Source organism: Carassius gibelio, chromosome A3 (genome assembly GCF_023724105.1).
Source record: "Carassius gibelio isolate Cgi1373 ecotype wild population from Czech Republic chromosome A3, carGib1.2-hapl.c, whole genome shotgun sequence".
NCBI lineage: Eukaryota > Metazoa > Chordata > Actinopteri > Cypriniformes > Cyprinidae > Carassius > Carassius gibelio.
The window spans coordinates 564,439-582,684 of record NC_068373.1 but is presented as its reverse complement, the minus strand read 5'-3'; the positions used below and the strand labels follow the sequence as shown (position 1 = coordinate 582,684).

Here is an 18,246-nt window from a genome sequence, read left to right as displayed (position 1 = left end):
CCTGTTTAGTGCTTGGATGGGAGACCGCCTCGGAATACCAGTTGCTGTAATATTTTTGGAAATTTGTACTAATTATATAATTATCTTGAAACAAAAAGAGTCAATGCCCAATCTTTGAATCTTAGCAGCTATGGACCTGTTTAGTGTTTGGATGGGAGACCGCCTCGGAAAACCAGGTGCTCTAATATTATTGGAAATTCATTACTAATTATATAATAATCTTTAAAAAAAAAAAAAAAAAAAGAGTCAATGCCCGATCTCTTAATCTTAGCAGGTATTGGCCTGGTTAGTGCTTGGATGGGAGACCGCCTGGGAATACCAGGTGCTTTAAGCTTTAGGGTTTTCTTTCCTACTTATATAATGTACCGGCGATTAGATTGGCTGATCTTTAAATAGCTCTCTCTTTGCAGCAGTCTTTGCTTATGGCCATACCACCCTGGCTATGCCAGATCATGTCTGAGCTCGGAAGCTAAGCAGGTTTGGGCCTGGTTAGTAATTGGATGGGAGACCCCCTGGTAATACCAGTTGCTCTAAGATTTTTGTAAATTTTTCACAAATTATATAATAATCTTGAAAAAAAAAAGAGTCAATGCCCATTCTTTGAATCTTAGCAGTCATGGACCTGTTTAGTGTCTGGATGGGAGACCGCCTCGGAATACCAGGTGCTCTAATATTATTGGAAATTTATTACTAATTATATAATAATCTTAAAAAAAAGAGCCAATGCCCGATCTCTTAATCTTAGCAGGTATTGGCCTGGTTAGTGCTTGGATGGGAGACCGCCTCGGAATACCAGGTGCTGTAAGCTTTTGGATTTTCATTCCTACTTATATAATGTATGGGCGATTTGATTGGCTGATCTTTAAATAGTCTTCTCTTTGCAGTATCCTTCGCTTGCGACCGTAACAACCTGGCTATGCCTGATCTCGTCTGCTCTCGGAAGCTAAGCAGGTTTGGTCCTGTATAATGTACCGGCGATTAGATTGGCTGATCTTTAAATAGCTCTCTCTTTGCAGCAGTCTTCGCTTATGGCCATTCCACCCTGGCTATGCCAGATCATGTCTGAGCTCGGAAACTAAGCAGGTTTCGGCCTGGTTAGTAATTGGATGGCAGACCCCCTGGTAATACCAGTTGCTTTAAGATTTTTGGAATTTTTTCACAAATTATATAATAATCTTGCAAGAAAAAAAGAAAGGAGTCAATGCCCCATATCTGAATCTTAGCAGGTATGGGCCTGGTTAGTAATTGGATGGGAGACACCCTGGTAATACCAGTTGCTTTAAGATTTTTGGAAATTTTTCACAAATTATATAATAATCTTGAAAAAAAAAAAAAAGTCAATGCCCGATCTCTGAATAATAGCAGGTTTTGCCTGGTTAGTACTTGGATGGAAGACGGCCGGGAAATACCAGTTGCTGTAATATTTTTGGCAATTTTTACTAATTACATAATAATCTTGCAACAAAAAAAAAAAAAAAGAGTAAATGCCCAATCTTTGAATCTTAGGAGGTATGGACCTGTTTAGTGCTTGGATGGGAGACCGCCTCGGAATACCAGTTGCTGTAATATTTTTGGAAATTTGTACTAATTATATAATTATCTTGAAACAAAAAGAGTCAATGCCCGATCTCTTAATCTTAGCAGCTATGGACCTGTTTAGTGCTTGGATGGGAGACCGCCTGGGAATACCAGGTGCTTTAAGCTTTAGGGTTTTCTTTCCTACTTATATAATGTACCGGCGATTAGATTGGCTGATCTTTAAATAGCTCTCTCTTTGCAGCAGTCTTTGCTTATGGCCATACCACCCTGGCTATGCCAGATCATGTCTGAGCTCGGAAGCTAAGCAGGTTTGGGCCTGGTTAGTAATTGGATGGGAGACCCTCTGGTAATACCAGTTGCTCTAAGATTTTTGTAAATTTTTCACAAATTATATAATAATCTTGAAAAAAAAAAGAGTCAATGCCCATTCTTTGAATCTTAGCAGTCATGGACCTGTTTAGTGTCTGGATGGGAGACCGCCTCGGAATACCAGGTGCTCTAATATTATTGGAAATTTATTACTAATTATATAATAATCTAAAAAAAAAAAAAAAAAAAAAAAAGAGTCAATGCCCGATCTCTTAATCTTAGCAGGTATTGGCCTGGTTAGTGCTTGGATGGGAGACCGCCTGGGAATAACAGGTGCTTTAAGCTTCAGGGTTTTCTTTCCTACTTATATAATGTACCGGCGATTAGATTGACTGATCTTTAAATAGCTCTCTCTTTGCAGCAGTCTTCGCTTATGGCCATACCACCCTGGCTATGCCAGATCATGTCTGAGCTCGGAAGCTAAGCAGGTTTGGGCCTGGTTAGTAATTGGATGGGAGACCCCCTGGTAATACCAGTTGCTTTAAGATTTTTGTAAATTTTTCACAAATTATATAATAATCTTGAAAAAAAAAAGAGTGAATGCCCATTCTTTGAATCTTAGCAGTCATTGACCTGTGTAGTGTTTGGATGGGAGACCCCCTGGTAATACCAGGTGCTCTAATATTATTGGAAATGTATTACTAATTATATAATAATCTTAAAAAAAAAGAGCCAATGCCCGATCTCTTAATCTTAGCAGGTATTTGCCTGGTTAGTGCTTGGATGGGAGACCGCCTCGGAATACCAGGTGCTGTAAGCTTTTGGATTTTCATTCCTACTTATATAATGTATGGGCGATTTGATTGGCTGATCTTTAAATAGTCTTCTCTTTGCAGTATCCTTCGCTTGCGACCGTAACAACCTGGCTATGCCTGATCTCGTCTGCTCTCGGAAGCTAAGCAGGTTTGGTCCTGTATAATGTACCGGCGATTAGATTGGCTGATCTTTAAATAGCTCTCTCTTTGCAACAGTCTTCGCTTATGGCCATTCCACCCTGGCTATGCCAGATCATGTCTGAGCTCGGAAACTAAGCAGGTTTCGGCCTGGTTAGTAATTGGATGGCAGACCCCCTGGTAATACCAGTTGCTTTAAGATTTTTTGAATTTTTTTACAAATTATATAATAATCTTGCAAGAAAAAAAGAAAGGAGTCAATGCCCCATATCTGAATCTTAGCAGGTATGGGCCTGGTTAGTAATTGGATGGGAGACACCCTGGTAATACCAGTTGCTTTAAGATTTTTGGAAATTTTTCACAAATTATATAATAATCTTGCAAAAAAAAAAAAAAAAAGAGTAAATGCCCAATCTTTGAATCTTAGAAGGTATGGACCTGTTTAGTGCTTGGATGGGAGACCGCCTCGGAATACCAGTTGCTGTAATATTTTTGGAAATTTGTACTAATTATATAATTATCTTGAAACAAAAAGAGTCAATGCCCAATCTTTGAATCTTAGCAGCTATGGACCTGTTTAGTGTTTGGATGGGAGACCGCCTCGGAAAACCAGGTGCTCTAATATTATTGGAAATTCATTACTAATTATATAATAATCTTTAAAAAAAAAAATAAAAAAATAAAAAAGAGTCAATGCCCGATCTCTTAATCTTAGCAGGTATTGGCCTGGTTAGTGCTTGGATGGGAGACCGCCTGGGAATACCAGGTGCTTTAAGCTTTAGGGTTTTCTTTCCTACTTATATAATGTACCGGCGATTAGATTGGCTGATCTTTAAATAGCTCTCTCTTTGCAGCAGTCTTTGCTTATGGCCATACCACCCTCGCCATGCCAGATCATGTCTGAGCTCGGAAGCTAAGCAGGTTTGGGCCTGGTTAGTAATTGGATGGGAGACCCCCTGGTAATACCAGTTGCTCTAAGATTTTTGTAAATTTTTCACAAATTATATAATAATCTTGAAAAAAAAAAGAGTCAATGCCCATTCTTTGAATCTTAGCAGTCATGGACCTGTTTAGTGTCTGGATGGGAGACCGCCTCGGAATACCAGGTGCTCTAATATTATTGGAAATTTATTACTAATTATATAATAATCTTAAAAAAAAAGAGCCAATGCCCGATCTCTTAATCTTAGCAGGTATTGGCCTGGTTAGTGCTTGGATGGGAGACCGCCTCGGAATACCAGGTGCTGTAAGCTTTTGGATTTTCATTCCTACTTATATAATGTATGGGCGATTTGATTGGCTGATCTTTAAATAGTCTTCTCTTTGCAGTATCCTTCGCTTGCGACCGTAACAACCTGGCTATGCCTGATCTCGTCTGCTCTCGGAAGCTAAGCAGGTTTGGTCCTGTATAATGTACCGGCGATTAGATTGGCTGATCTTTAAATAGCTCTCTCTTTGCAGCAGTCTTCGCTTATGGCCATTCCACCCTGGCTATGCCAGATCATGTCTGAGCTCGGAAACTAAGCAGGTTTCGGCCTGGTTAGTAATTGGATGGCAGACCCCCTGGTAATACCAGTTGCTTTAAGATTTTTGGAATTTTTTCACAAATTATATAATAATCTTGCAAGAAAAAAAGAAAGGAGTCAATGCCCCATATCTGAATCTTAGCAGGTATGGGCCTGGTTAGTAATTGGATGGGAGACACCCTGGTAATACCAGTTGCTTTAAGATTTTTGGAAATTTTTCACAAATTATATAATAATCTTGAAAAAAAAAAAAAAGTCAATGCCCGATCTCTGAATAATAGCAGGTTTTGCCTGGTTAGTACTTGGATGGAAGACGGCCGGGAAATACCAGTTGCTGTAATATTTTTGGCAATTTTTACTAATTACATAATAATCTTGCAACAAAAAAAAAAAAAAAGAGTAAATGCCCAATCTTTGAATCTTAGGAGGTATGGACCTGTTTAGTGCTTGGATGGGAGACCGCCTCGGAATACCAGTTGCTGTAATATTTTTGGAAATTTGTACTAATTATATAATTATCTTGAAACAAAAAGAGTCAATGCCCGATCTCTTAATCTTAGCAGGTATTGGCCTGGTTAGTGCTTGGATGGGAGACCGCCTGGGAATAACAGGTGCTTTAAGCTTTAGGGTTTTCTTTCCTACTTATATAATGTACCGGCGATTAGATTGACTGATCTTTAAATAGCTCTCTCTTTGCAGCAGTCTTCGCTTATGGCCATACCACCCTGGCTATGCCAGATCATGTCTGAGCTCGGAAGCTAAGCAGGTTTGGGCCTGGTTAGTAATTGGATGGGAGACCCCCTGGTAATACCAGTTGCTTTAAGATTTTTGTAAATTTTTCACAAATTATATAATAATCTTGAAAAAAAAAAGAGTGAATGCCCATTCTTTGAATCTTAGCAGTCATTGACCTGTGTAGTGTTTGGATGGGAGACCCCCTGGTAATACCAGGTGCTCTAATATTATTGGAAATGTATTACTAATTATATAATAATCTTAAAAAAAAAGAGCCAATGCCCGATCTCTTAATCTTAGCAGGTATTGGCCTGGTTAGTGCTTGGATGGGAGACCGCCTCGGAATACCAGGTGCTGTAAGCTTTTGGATTTTCATTCCTACTTATATAATGTATGGGCGATTTGATTGGCTGATCTTTAAATAGTCTTCTCTTTGCAGTATCCTTCGCTTGCGACCGTAACAACCTGGCTATGCCTGATCTCGTCTGCTCTCGGAAGCTAAGCAGGTTTGGTCCTGTATAATGTACCGGCGATTAGATTGGCTGATCTTTAAATAGCTCTCTCTTTGCAACAGTCTTCGCTTATGGCCATTCCACCCTGGCTATGCCAGATCATGTCTGAGCTCGGAAACTAAGCAGGTTTCGGCCTGGTTAGTAATTGGATGGCAGACCCCCTGGTAATACCAGTTGCTTTAAGATTTTTGGAATTTTTTTACGAATTATATAATAATCTTGCAAGAAAAAAAGAAAGGAGTCAATGCCCCATATCTGAATCTTAGCAGGTATGGGCCTGGTTAGTAATTGGATGGGAGACACCCTGGTAATACCAGTTGCTTTAAGATTTTTGGAAATTTTTCACAAATTATATAATAATCTTGCAAAAAAAAAAAAAAAAAAAGAGTAAATGCCCAATCTTTGAATCTTAGAAGGTATGGACCTGTTTAGTGCTTGGATGGGAGACCGCCTCGGAATACCAGTTGCTGTAATATTTTTGGAAATTTGTACTAATTATATAATTATCTTGAAACAAAAAGAGTCAATGCCCAATCTTTGAATCTTAGCAGCTATGGACCTGTTTAGTGTTTGGATGGGAGACCGCCTCGGAAAACCAGGTGCTCTAATATTATTGGAAATTCATTACTAATTATATAATAATCTTTAAAAAAAAAAAAAAAAAAAAAAAAAAAGAGTCAATGCCCGATCTCTTAATCTTAGCAGGTATTGGCCTGGTTAGTGCTTGGATGGGAGACCGCCTGGGAATACCAGGTGCTTTAAGCTTTAGGGTTTTCTTTCCTACTTATATAATGTACCGGCGATTAGATTGGCTGATCTTTAAATAGCTCTCTCTTTGCAGCAGTCTTTGCTTATGGCCATACCACCCTGGCTATGCCAGATCATGTCTGAGCTCGGAAGCTAAGCAGGTTTGGGCCTGGTTAGTAATTGGATGGGAGACCCCCTGGTAATACCAGTTGCTCTAAGATTTTTGTAAATTTTTCACAAATTATATAATAATCTTGAAAAAAAAAAGAGTCAATGCCCATTCTTTGAATCTTAGCAGTCATGGACCTGTTTAGTGTCTGGATGGGAGACCGCCTCGGAATACCAGGTGCTCTAATATTATTGGAAATTTATTACTAATTATATAATAATCTTAAAAAAAAAGAGCCAATGCCCGATCTCTTAATCTTAGCAGGTATTGGCCTGGTTAGTGCTTGGATGGGAGACCGCCTCGGAATACCAGGTGCTGTAAGCTTTTGGATTTTCATTCCTACTTATATAATGTATGGGCGATTTGATTGGCTGATCTTTAAATAGTCTTCTCTTTGCAGTATCCTTCGCTTGCGACCGTAACAACCTGGCTATGCCTGATCTCGTCTGCTCTCGGAAGCTAAGCAGGTTTGGTCCTGTATAATGTACCGGCGATTAGATTGGCTGATCTTTAAATAGCTCTCTCTTTGCAGCAGTCTTCGCTTATGGCCATTCCACCCTGGCTATGCCAGATCATGTCTGAGCTCGGAAACTAAGCAGGTTTCGGCCTGGTTAGTAATTGGATGGCAGACCCCCTGGTAATACCAGTTGCTTTAAGATTTTTGGAAATTTTTCACAAATTATATAATAATCTTGCAAGAAAAAAAGAAAGGAGTCAATGCCCCATATCTGAATCTTAGCAGGTATGGGCCTGGTTAGTAATTGGATGGGAGACACCCTGGTAATACCAGTTGCTTTAAGATTTTTGGAAATTTTTCACAAATTATATAATAATTTTGAAAAAAAAAAAAAAGTCAATGCCCGATCTCTGAATAATAGCAGGTTTTGCCTGGTTAGTACTTGGATGGAAGACGGCCGGGAAATACCAGTTGCTGTAATATTTTTGGCAATTTTTACTAATTACATAATAATCTTGCAACAAAAAAAAAAAAAAAGAGTAAATGCCCAATCTTTGAATCTTAGGAGGTATGGACCTGTTTAGTGCTTGGATGGGAGACCGCCTCGGAATACCAGTTGCTGTAATATTTTTGGAAATTTGTACTAATTATATAATTATCTTGAAACAAAAAGAGTCAATGCCCAATCTTTGAATCTTAGCAGCTATGGACCTGTTTAGTGTTTGGATGGGAGACCGCCTGGGAATACCAGGTGCTTTAAGCTTTAGGGTTTTCTTTCCTACTTATATAATGTACCGGCGATTAGATTGGCTGATCTTTAAATAGCTCTCTCTTTGCAGCAGTCTTTGCTTATGGCCATACCACCCTGGCTATGCCAGATCATGTCTGAGCTCGGAAGCTAAGCAGGTTTGGGCCTGGTTAGTAATTGGATGGGAGACCCCCTGGTAATACCAGTTGCTCTAAGATTTTTGTAAATTTTTCACAAATTATATAATAATCTTGAAAAAAAAAAGAGTCAATGCCCATTCTTTGAATCTTAGCAGTCATGGACCTGTTTAGTGTCTGGATGGGAGACCGCCTCGGAATACCAGGTGCTCTAATATTATTGGAAATGTATTACTAATTATATAATAATCTTAAAAAAAAAAAAAAAAAAAAAAAGAGTCAATGCCCGATCTCTTAATCTTAGCAGGTATTGGCCTGGTTAGTGCTTGGATGGGAGACCGCCTGGGAATACCAGGTGCTTTAAGCTTTAGGGTTTTCTTTCCTACTTATATAATGTACCGGCGATTAGATTGACTGATCTTTAAATAGCTCTCTCTTTGCAGCAGTCTTCGCTTATGGCCATACCACCCTGGCTATGCCAGATCATGTCTGAGCTCGGAAGCTAAGCACGTTTGGGCCTGGTTAGTAATTGGATGGGAGACCCCCTGGTAATACCAGTTGCTTTAAGATTTTTGTAAATTTTTCACAAATTATATAATAATCTTGAAAAAAAAAAGAGTGAATGCCCATTCTTTGAATCTTAGCAGTCATTGACCTGTGTAGTGTTTGGATGGGAGACCCCCTGGTAATACCAGGTGCTCTAATATTATTGGAAATTTATTACTAATTATATAATAATCTTAAAAAAAAGAGCCAATGCCCGATCTCTTAATCTTAGCAGGTATTGGCCTGGTTAGTGCTTGGATGGGAGACCGCCTCGGAATACCAGGTGCTGTAAGCTTTTGGATTTTCATTCCTACTTATATAATGTATGGGCGATTTGATTGGCTGATCTTTAAATAGTCTTCTCTTTGCAGTATCCTTCGCTTGCGACCGTAACAACCTGGCTATGCCTGATCTCGTCTGCTCTCGGAAGCTAAGCAGGTTTGGTCCTGTATAATGTACCGGCGATTAGATTGGCTGATCTTTAAATAGCTCTCTCTTTGCAGCAGTCTTCGCTTATGGCCATTCCACCCTGGCTATGCCAGATCATGTCTGAGCTCGGAAACTAAGCAGGTTTCGGCCTGGTTAGTAATTGGATGGCAGACCCCCTGGTAATACCAGTTGCTTTAAGATTTTTGGAAATTTTTCACAAATTATATAATAATCTTGCAACAAAAAAAAAAAAAAAGAGTAAATGCCCAATCTTTGAATCTTAGGAGGTATGGACCTGTTTAGTGCTTGGATGGGAGACCGCCTCGGAATACCAGTTGCTGTAATATTTTTGGAAATTTGTACTAATTATATAATTATCTTGAAACAAAAAGAGTCAATGCCCAATCTTTGAATCTTAGCAGCTATGGACCTGTTTAGTGTTTGGATGGGAGACCGCCTCGGAAAACCAGGTGCTCTAATATTATTGGAAATTCATTACTAATTATATAATAATCTTTAAAAAAAAAAAAAAAAAAAAAAAAAAAAAAAAAGAGTCAATGCCCAATCTCTTAATCTTAGCAGGTATTGGCCTGGTTAGTGCTTGGATGGGAGACCGCCTGGGAATACCAGGTGCTTTAAGCTTTAGGGTTTTCTTTCCTACTTATATAATGTACCGGCGATTAGATTGGCTGATCTTTAAATAGCTCTCTCTTTGCAGCAGTCTTTGCTTATGGCCATACCACCCTGGCTATGCCAGATCATGTCTGAGCTCGGAAGCTAAGCAGGTTTGGGCCTGGTTAGTAATTGGATGGGAGACCCCCTGGTAATACCAGTTGCTCTAAGATTTTTGTAAATTTTTCACAAATTATATAATAATCTTGAAAAAAAAAAGAGTCAATGCCCATTCTTTGAATCTTAGCAGTCATGGACCTGTTTAGTGTCTGGATGGGAGACCGCCTCGGAATACCAGGTGCTCTAATATTATTGGAAATTTATTACTAATTATATAATAATCTTAAAAAAAAAGAGCCAATGCCCGATCTCTTAATCTTAGCAGGTATTGGCCTGGTTAGTGCTTGGATGGGAGACCGCCTCGGAATACCAGGTGCTGTAAGCTTTTGGATTTTCATTCATACTTATATAATGTATGGGCGATTTGATTGGCTGATCTTTAAATAGTCTTCTCTTTGCAGTATCCTTCGCTTGCGACCGTAACAACCTGGCTATGCCTGATCTCGTCTGCTCTCGGAAGCTAAGCAGGTTTGGTCCTGTATAATGTACCGGCGATTAGATTGGCTGATCTTTAAATAGCTCTCTCTTTGCAGCAGTCTTCGCTTATGGCCATTCCACCCTGGCTATGCCAGATCATGTCTGAGCTCGGAAACTAAGCAGGTTTCGGCCTGGTTAGTAATTGGATGGCAGACCCCCTGGTAATACCAGTTGCTTTAAGATTTTTGGAATTTTTTCACAAATTATATAATAATCTTGCAAGAAAAAAAGAAAGGAGTCAATGCCCCATATCTGAATCTTAGCAGGTATGGGCCTGGTTAGTAATTGGATGGGAGACACCCTGGTAATACCAGTTGCTTTAAGATTTTTGGAAATTTTTCACAAATTATATAATAATCTTGAAAAAAAAAAAAAAGTCAATGCCCGATCTCTGAATAATAGCAGGTTTTGCCTGGTTAGTACTTGGATGGAAGACGGCCGGGAAATACCAGTTGCTGTAATATTTTTGGCAATTTTTACTAATTACATAATAATCTTGCAACAAAAAAAAAAAAAAAAAGAGTAAATGCCCAATCTTTGAATCTTAGGAGGTATGGACCTGTTTAGTGCTTGGATGGGAGACCGCCTCGGAATACCAGTTGCTGTAATATTTTTGGAAATTTGTACTAATTATATAATTATCTTGAAACAAAAAGAGTCAATGCCCAATCTTTGAATCTTAGCAGCTATGGACCTGTTTAGTGTTTGGAAGGGAGACCGCCTCGGAAAACCAGGTGCTCTAATATTATTGGAAATTCATTACTAATTATATAATAATCTTTAAAAAAAAAAAAAAAAAAAAAAAGAGTCAATGCCCGATCTCTTAATCTTAGCAGGTATTGGCCTGGTTAGTGCTTGGATGGGAGACCGCCTGGGAATACCAGGTGCTTTAAGCTTTAGGGTTTTCTTTCCTACTTATATAATGTACCGGCGATTAGATTGGCTGATCTTTAAATAGCTCTCTCTTTGCAGCAGTCTTTGCTTATGGCCATACCACCCTGGCTATGCCAGATCATGTCTGAGCTCGGAAGCTAAGCAGGTTTGGGCCTGGTTAGTAATTGGATGGGAGACCCCCTGGTAATACCAGTTGCTCTAAGATTTTTGTAAATTTTTCACAAATTATATAATAATCTTGAAAAAAAAAAAGAGTCAATGCCCATTCTTTGAATCTTAGCAGTCATGGACCTGTTTAGTGTCTGGATGGGAGACCGCCTCGGAATACCAGGTGCTCTAATATTATTGGAAATTTATTACTAATTATATAATAATCTAAAAAAAAAAAAAAAAAAAAAAAAGAGTCAATGCCCGATCTCTTAATCTTAGCAGGTATTGGCCTGGTTAGTGCTTGGATGGGAGACCGCCTGGGAATAACAGGTGCTTTAAGCTTTAGGGTTTTCTTTCCTACTTATATAATGTACCGGCGATTAGATTGACTGATCTTTAAATAGCTCTCTCTTTGCAGCAGTCTTCGCTTATGGCCATACCACCCTGGCTATGCCAGATCATGTCTGAGCTCGGAAGCTAAGCAGGTTTGGGCCTGGTTAGTAATTGGATGGGAGACCCCCTGGTAATACCAGTTGCTTTAAGATTTTTGTAAATTTTTCACAAATTATATAATAATCTTGAAAAAAAAAAGAGTGAATGCCCATTCTTTGAATCTTAGCAGTCATTGACCTGTGTAGTGTTTGGATGGGAGACCCTCTGGTAATACCAGGTGCTCTAATATTATTGGAAATGTATTACTAATTATATAATAATCTTAAAAAAAAAGAGCCAATGCCCGATCTCTTAATCTTAGCAGGTATTGGCCTGGTTAGTGCTTGGATGGGAGACCGCCTCGGAATACCAGGTGCTGTAAGCTTTTGGATTTTCATTCCTACTTATATAATGTATGGGCGATTTGATTGGCTGATCTTTAAATAGTCTTCTCTTTGCAGTATCCTTCGCTTGCGACCGTAACAACCTGGCTATGCCTGATCTCGTCTGCTCTCGGAAGCTAAGCAGGTTTGGTCCTGTATAATGTACCGGCGATTAGATTGGCTGATCTTTAAATAGCTCTCTCTTTGCAACAGTCTTCGCTTATGGCCATTCCACCCTGGCTATGCCAGATCATGTCTGAGCTCGGAAACTAAGCAGGTTTCGGCCTGGTTAGTAATTGGATGGCAGACCCCCTGGTAATACCAGTTGCTTTAAGATTTTTGGAATTTTTTTACAAATTATATAATAATCTTGCAAGAAAAAAAGAAAGGAGTCAATGCCCCATATCTGAATCTTAGCAGGTATGGGCCTGGTTAGTAATTGGATGGGAGACACCCTGGTAATACCAGTTGCTTTAAGATTTTTGGAAATTTTTCACAAATTATATAATAATCTTGCAAAAAAAAAAAAAAAAAAGAGTAAATGCCCAATCTTTGAATCTTAGAAGGTATGGACCTGTTTAGTGCTTGGATGGGAGACCGCCTCGGAATACCAGTTGCTGTAATATTTTTGGAAATTTGTACTAATTATATAATTATCTTGAAACAAAAAGAGTCAATGCCCAATCTTTGAATCTTAGCAGCTATGGACCTGTTTAGTGTTTGGATTGGAGACCGCCTCGGAAAACCAGGTGCTCTAATATTATTGGAAATTCATTACTAATTATATAATAATCTTTAAAAAAAAAAAAAAAAAAAAAAAAAAGAGTCAATGCCCGATCTCTTAATCTTAGCAGGTATTGGCCTGGTTAGTGCTTGGATGGGAGACCGCCTGGGAATACCAGGTGCTTTAAGCTTTAGGGTTTTCTTTCCTACTTATATAATGTACCGGCGATTAGATTGGCTGATCTTTAAATAGCTCTCTCTTTGCAGCAGTCTTTGCTTATGGCCATACCACCCTGGCTATGCCAGATCATGTCTGAGCTCGGAAGCTAAGCAGGTTTGGGCCTGGTTAGTAATTGGATGGGAGACCCCCTGGTAATACCAGTTTCTCTAAGATTTTTGTAAATTTTTCACAAATTATATAATAATCTTGAAAAAAAAAAGAGTCAATGCCCATTCTTTGAATCTTAGCAGTCATGGACCTGTTTAGTGTCTGGATGGGAGACCGCCTCGGAATACCAGGTGCTCTAATATTATTGGAAATTTATTACTAATTATATAATAATCTTAAAAAAAAAGAGCCAATGCCCGATCTCTTAATCTTAGCAGGTATTGGCCTGGTTAGTGCTTGGATGGGAGACCGCCTCGGAATACCAGGTGCTGTAAGCTTTTGGATTTTCATTCCTACTTATATAATGTATGGGCGATTTGATTGGCTGATCTTTAAATAGTCTTCTCTTTGCAGTATCCTTCGCTTGCGACCGTAACAACCTGGCTATGCCTGATCTCGTCTGCTCTCGGAAGCTAAGCAGGTTTGGTCCTGTATAATGTACCGGCGATTAGATTGGCTGATCTTTAAATAGCTCTCTCTTTGCAGCAGTCTTCGCTTATGGCCATTCTACCCTGGCTATGCCAGATCATGTCTGAGCTCGGAAACTAAGCAGGTTTCGGCCTGGTTAGTAATTGGATGGCAGACCCCCTGGTAATACCAGTTGCTTTAAGATTTTTGGAATTTTTTCACAAATTATATAATAATCTTGCAAGAAAAAAAGAAAGGAGTCAATGCCCCATATCTGAATCTTAGCAGGTATGGGCCTGGTTAGTAATTGGATGGGAGACACCCTGGTAATACCAGTTGCTTTAAGATTTTTGGAAATTTTTCACAAATTATATAATAATCTTGAAAAAAAAAAAAAAGTCAATGCCCGATCTCTGAATAATAGCAGGTTTTGCCTGGTTAGTACTTGGATGGAAGACGGCCGGGAAATACCAGTTGCTGTAATATTTTTGGCAATTTTTACTAATTACATAATAATCTTGCAACAAAAAAAAAAAAAAAAAGAGTAAATGCCCAATCTTTGAATCTTAGGAGGTATGGACCTGTTTAGTGCTTGGATGGGAGACCGCCTCGGAATACCAGTTGCTGTAATATTTTTGGAAATTTGTACTAATTATATAATTATCTTGAAACAAAAAGAGTCAATGCCCAATCTTTGAATCTTAGCAGCTATGGACCTGTTTAGTGTTTGGATGGGAGACCGCCTCGGAAAACCAGGTGCTCTAATATTATTGGAAATTCATTACTAATTATATAATAATCTTTAAAAAAAAAAAAAAAAAAAAAAAAAAAAAGAGTCAATGCCCGATCTCTTAATCTTAGCAGGTATTGGCCTGGTTAGTGCTTGGATGGGAGACCGCCTGGGAATACCAGGTGCTTTAAGCTTTAGGGTTTTCTTTCCTACTTATATAATGTACCGGCGATTAGATTGGCTGATCTTTAAATAGCTCTCTCTTTGCAGCAGTCTTTGCTTATGGCCATACCACCCTGGCTATGCCAGATCATGTCTGAGCTCGGAAGCTAAGCAGGTTTGGGCCTGGTTAGTAATTGGATGGGAGACCCCCTGGTAATACCAGTTGCTCTAAGATTTTTGTAAATTTTTCACAAATTATATAATAATCTTGAAAAAAAAAAGAGTCAATGCCCATTCTTTGAATCTTAGCAGTCATGGACCTGTTTAGTGTCTGGATGGGAGACCGCCTCGGAATACCAGGTGCTCTAATATTATTGGAAATTTATTACTAATTATATAATAATCTAAAAAAAAAAAAAAAAAAAAAAAAGAGTCAATGCCCGATCTCTTAATCTTAGCAGGTATTGGCCTGGTTAGTGCTTGGATGGGAGACCGCCTGGGAATAACAGGTGCTTTAAGCTTTAGGGTTTTCTTTCCTACTTATATAATGTACCGGCGATTAGATTGACTGATCTTTAAATAGCTCTCTGTTTGCAGCAGTCTTCGCTTATGGCCATACCACCCTGGCTATGCCAGATCATGTCTGAGCTCGGAAGCTAAGCAGGTTTCGGCCTGGTTAGTAATTGGATGGGAGACCCCCTGGTAATACCAGTTGCTTTAAGATTTTTGTAAATTTTTCACAAATTATATAATAATCTTGAAAAAAAAAAGAGTGAATGCCCATTCTTTGAATCTTAGCAGTCATTGACCTGTGTAGTGTTTGGATGGGAGACCCCCTGGTAATACCAGGTGCTCTAATATTATTGGAAATGTATTACTAATTATATAATAATCTTAAAAAAAAAAGAGCCAATGCCCGATCTCTTAATCTTAGCAGGTATTGGCCTGGTTAGTGCTTGGATGGGAGACCGCCTCGGAATACCAGGTGCTGTAAGCTTTTGGATTTTCATTCCTACTTATATAATGTATGGGCGATTTGATTGGCTGATCTTTAAATAGTCTTCTCTTTGCAGTATCCTTCGCTTGCGACCGTAACAACCTGGCTATGCCTGATCTCGTCTGCTCTCGGAAGCTAAGCAGGTTTGGTCCTGTATAATGTACCGGCGATTAGATTGGCTGATCTTTAAATAGCTCTCTCTTTGCAACAGTCTTCGCTTATGGCCATTCCACCCTGGCTATGCCAGATCATGTCTGAGCTCGGAAACTAAGCAGGTTTCGGCCTGGTTAGTAATTGGATGGCAGACCCCCTGGTAATACCAGTTGCTTTAAGATTTTTGGAATTTTTTTACAAATTATATAATAATCTTGCAAGAAAAAAAGAAAGGAGTCAATGCCCCATATCTGAATCTTAGCAGGTATGGGCCTGGTTAGTAATTGGATGGGAGACACCCTGGTAATACCAGTTGCTTTAAGATTTTTGGAAATTTTTCACAAATTATATAATAATCTTGCAACAAAAAAAAAAAAAAGAGTAAATGCCCAATCTTTGAATCTTAGGAGGTATGGACCTGTTTAGTGCTTGGATGGGAGACCGCCTCGGAATACCAGTTGCTGTAATATTTTTGGAAATTTGTACTAATTATATAATTATCTTGAAACAAAAAGAGTCAATGCCCAATCTTTGAATCTTAGCAGCTATGGACCTGTTTAGTGTTTGGATGGGAGACCGCCTCGGAAAACCAGGTGCTCTAATATTATTGGAAATTCATTACTAATTATATAATAATCTTTAAAAAAAAAAAAAAAAAAAAAAAAAAAAAAAAAAAAGAGTCAATGCCCAATCTCTTAATCTTAGCAGGTATTGGCCTGGTTAGTGCTTGGATGGGAGACCGCCTGGGAATACCAGGTGCTTTAAGCTTTAGGGTTTTCTTTCCTACTTATATAATGTACCGGCGATTAGATTGGCTGATCTTTAAATAGCTCTCTCTTTGCAGCAGTCTTTGCTTATGGCCATACCACCCTGGCTATGCCAGATCATGTCTGAGCTCGGAAGCTAAGCAGGTTTGGGCCTGGTTAGTAATTGGATGGGAGACCCCCTGGTAATACCAGTTGCTCTAAGATTTTTGTAAATTTTTCACAAATTATATAATAATCTTGAAAAAAAAAAGAGTCAATGCCCATTCTTTGAATCTTAGCAGTCATGGACCTGTTTAGTGTCTGGATGGGAGACCGCCTCGGAATACCAGGTGCTCTAATATTATTGGAAATTTATTACTAATTATATAATAATCTTAAAAAAAAAGAGCCAATGCCCGATCTCTTAATCTTAGCAGGTATTGGCCTGGTTAGTGCTTGGATGGGAGACCGCCTCGGAATACCAGGTGCTGTAAGCTTTTGGATTTTCATTCATACTTATATAATGTATGGGCGATTTGATTGGCTGATCTTTAAATAGTCTTCTCTTTGCAGTATCCTTCGCTTGCGACCGTAACAACCTGGCTATGCCTGATCTCGTCTGCTCTCGGAAGCTAAGCAGGTTTGGTCCTGTATAATGTACCGGCGATTAGATTGGCTGATCTTTAAATAGCTCTCTCTTTGCAGCAGTCTTCGCTTATGGCCATTCCACCCTGGCTATGCCAGATCATGTCTGAGCTCGGAAACTAAGCAGGTTTCGGCCTGGTTAGTAATTGGATGGCAGACCCCCTGGTAATACCAGTTGCTTTAAGATTTTTGGAATTTTTTCACAAATTATATAATAATCTTGCAAGAAAAAAAGAAAGGAGTCAATGCCCCATATCTGAATCTTAGCAGGTATGGGCCTGGTTAGTAATTGGATGGGAGACACCCTGGTAATACCAGTTGCTTTAAGATTTTTGGAAATTTTTCACAAATTATATAATAATCTTGAAAAAAAAAAAAAAGTCAATGCCCGATCTCTGAATAATAGCAGGTTTTGCCTGGTTAGTACTTGGATGGAAGACGGCCGGGAAATACCAGTTGCTGTAATATTTTTGGCAATTTTTACTAATTACATAATAATCTTGCAACAAAAAAAAAAAAAAAAAGAGTAAATGCCCAATCTTTGAATCTTAGGAGGTATGGACCTGTTTAGTGCTTGGATGGGAGACCGCCTCGGAATACCAGTTGCTGTAATATTTTTGGAAATTTGTACTAATTATATAATTATCTTGAAACAAAAAGAGTCAATGCCCAATCTTTGAATCTTAGCAGCTATGGACCTGTTTAGTGTTTGGATGGGAGACCGCCTCGGAAAACCAGGTGCTCTAATATTATTGGAAATTCATTACTAATTATATAATAATCTTTAAAAAAAAAAAAAAAAAAAAGAGTCAATGCCCGATCTCTTAATCTTAGCAGGTATTGGCCTGGTTAGTGCTTGGATGGGAGACCGCCTGGGAATACCAGGTGCTTTAAGCTTTAGGGTTTTCTTTCCTACTTATATAATGTACCGGCGATTAGATTGGCTGATCTTTAAATAGCTCTCTCTTTGCAGCAGTCTTTGCTTATGGCCATACCACCCTGGCTATGCCAGATCATGTCTGAGCTCGGAAACTAAGCAGGTTTCGGCCTGGTTAGTAATTGGATGGCAGACCCCCTGGTAATACCAGTTGCTTTAAGATTTTTGGAATTTTTTCACAAATTATATAATAATCTTGCAAGAAAAAAAGAAAGGAGTCAATGCCCCATATCTGAATCTTAGCAGGTATGGGCCTGGTTAGTAATTGGATGGGAGACACCCTGGTAATACCAGTTGCTTTAAGATTTTTGGAAATTTTTCACAAATTATATAATAATCTTGAAAAAAAAAAAAAAGTCAATGCCCGATCTCTGAATAATAGCAGGTTTTGCCTGGTTAGTACTTGGATGGAAGACGGCCGG

At 38.8% G+C, this 18,246-nt stretch overlaps 15 pseudogenes; all 15 read left to right on the top strand.

The window, feature by feature from the left end:
• The first annotated feature begins 418 nt into the window (after nucleotides 1–418).
• On the top strand, nucleotides 419–537 carry LOC127958565 (uncharacterized; annotated as a pseudogene).
• Nucleotides 538–1,788: 1,251 nt separating this feature from the next.
• On the top strand, nucleotides 1,789–1,907 carry LOC127961501 (uncharacterized; annotated as a pseudogene).
• Nucleotides 1,908–2,277: 370 nt separating this feature from the next.
• LOC127964973 (uncharacterized) lies at nucleotides 2,278–2,396 on the top strand (annotated as a pseudogene).
• A 1,267-nt stretch (nucleotides 2,397–3,663) lies between these two features.
• Nucleotides 3,664–3,782, top strand: LOC127963181 (uncharacterized; annotated as a pseudogene).
• A 1,252-nt stretch (nucleotides 3,783–5,034) lies between these two features.
• LOC127964962 (uncharacterized) lies at nucleotides 5,035–5,153 on the top strand (annotated as a pseudogene).
• A 1,270-nt stretch (nucleotides 5,154–6,423) lies between these two features.
• LOC127958561 (uncharacterized) lies at nucleotides 6,424–6,542 on the top strand (annotated as a pseudogene).
• Nucleotides 6,543–7,794: 1,252 nt separating this feature from the next.
• On the top strand, nucleotides 7,795–7,913 carry LOC127958556 (uncharacterized; annotated as a pseudogene).
• A 370-nt stretch (nucleotides 7,914–8,283) lies between these two features.
• LOC127962649 (uncharacterized) lies at nucleotides 8,284–8,402 on the top strand (annotated as a pseudogene).
• Nucleotides 8,403–9,533: 1,131 nt separating this feature from the next.
• Nucleotides 9,534–9,652, top strand: LOC127958550 (uncharacterized; annotated as a pseudogene).
• A 1,404-nt stretch (nucleotides 9,653–11,056) lies between these two features.
• On the top strand, nucleotides 11,057–11,175 carry LOC127958544 (uncharacterized; annotated as a pseudogene).
• Nucleotides 11,176–11,546: 371 nt separating this feature from the next.
• LOC127964954 (uncharacterized) lies at nucleotides 11,547–11,665 on the top strand (annotated as a pseudogene).
• Nucleotides 11,666–12,933: 1,268 nt separating this feature from the next.
• On the top strand, nucleotides 12,934–13,052 carry LOC127963304 (uncharacterized; annotated as a pseudogene).
• A 1,410-nt stretch (nucleotides 13,053–14,462) lies between these two features.
• Nucleotides 14,463–14,581, top strand: LOC127958538 (uncharacterized; annotated as a pseudogene).
• A 370-nt stretch (nucleotides 14,582–14,951) lies between these two features.
• On the top strand, nucleotides 14,952–15,070 carry LOC127963973 (uncharacterized; annotated as a pseudogene).
• Nucleotides 15,071–16,348: 1,278 nt separating this feature from the next.
• On the top strand, nucleotides 16,349–16,467 carry LOC127958532 (uncharacterized; annotated as a pseudogene).
• The last annotated feature ends 1,779 nt before the right edge of the window (nucleotides 16,468–18,246 follow it).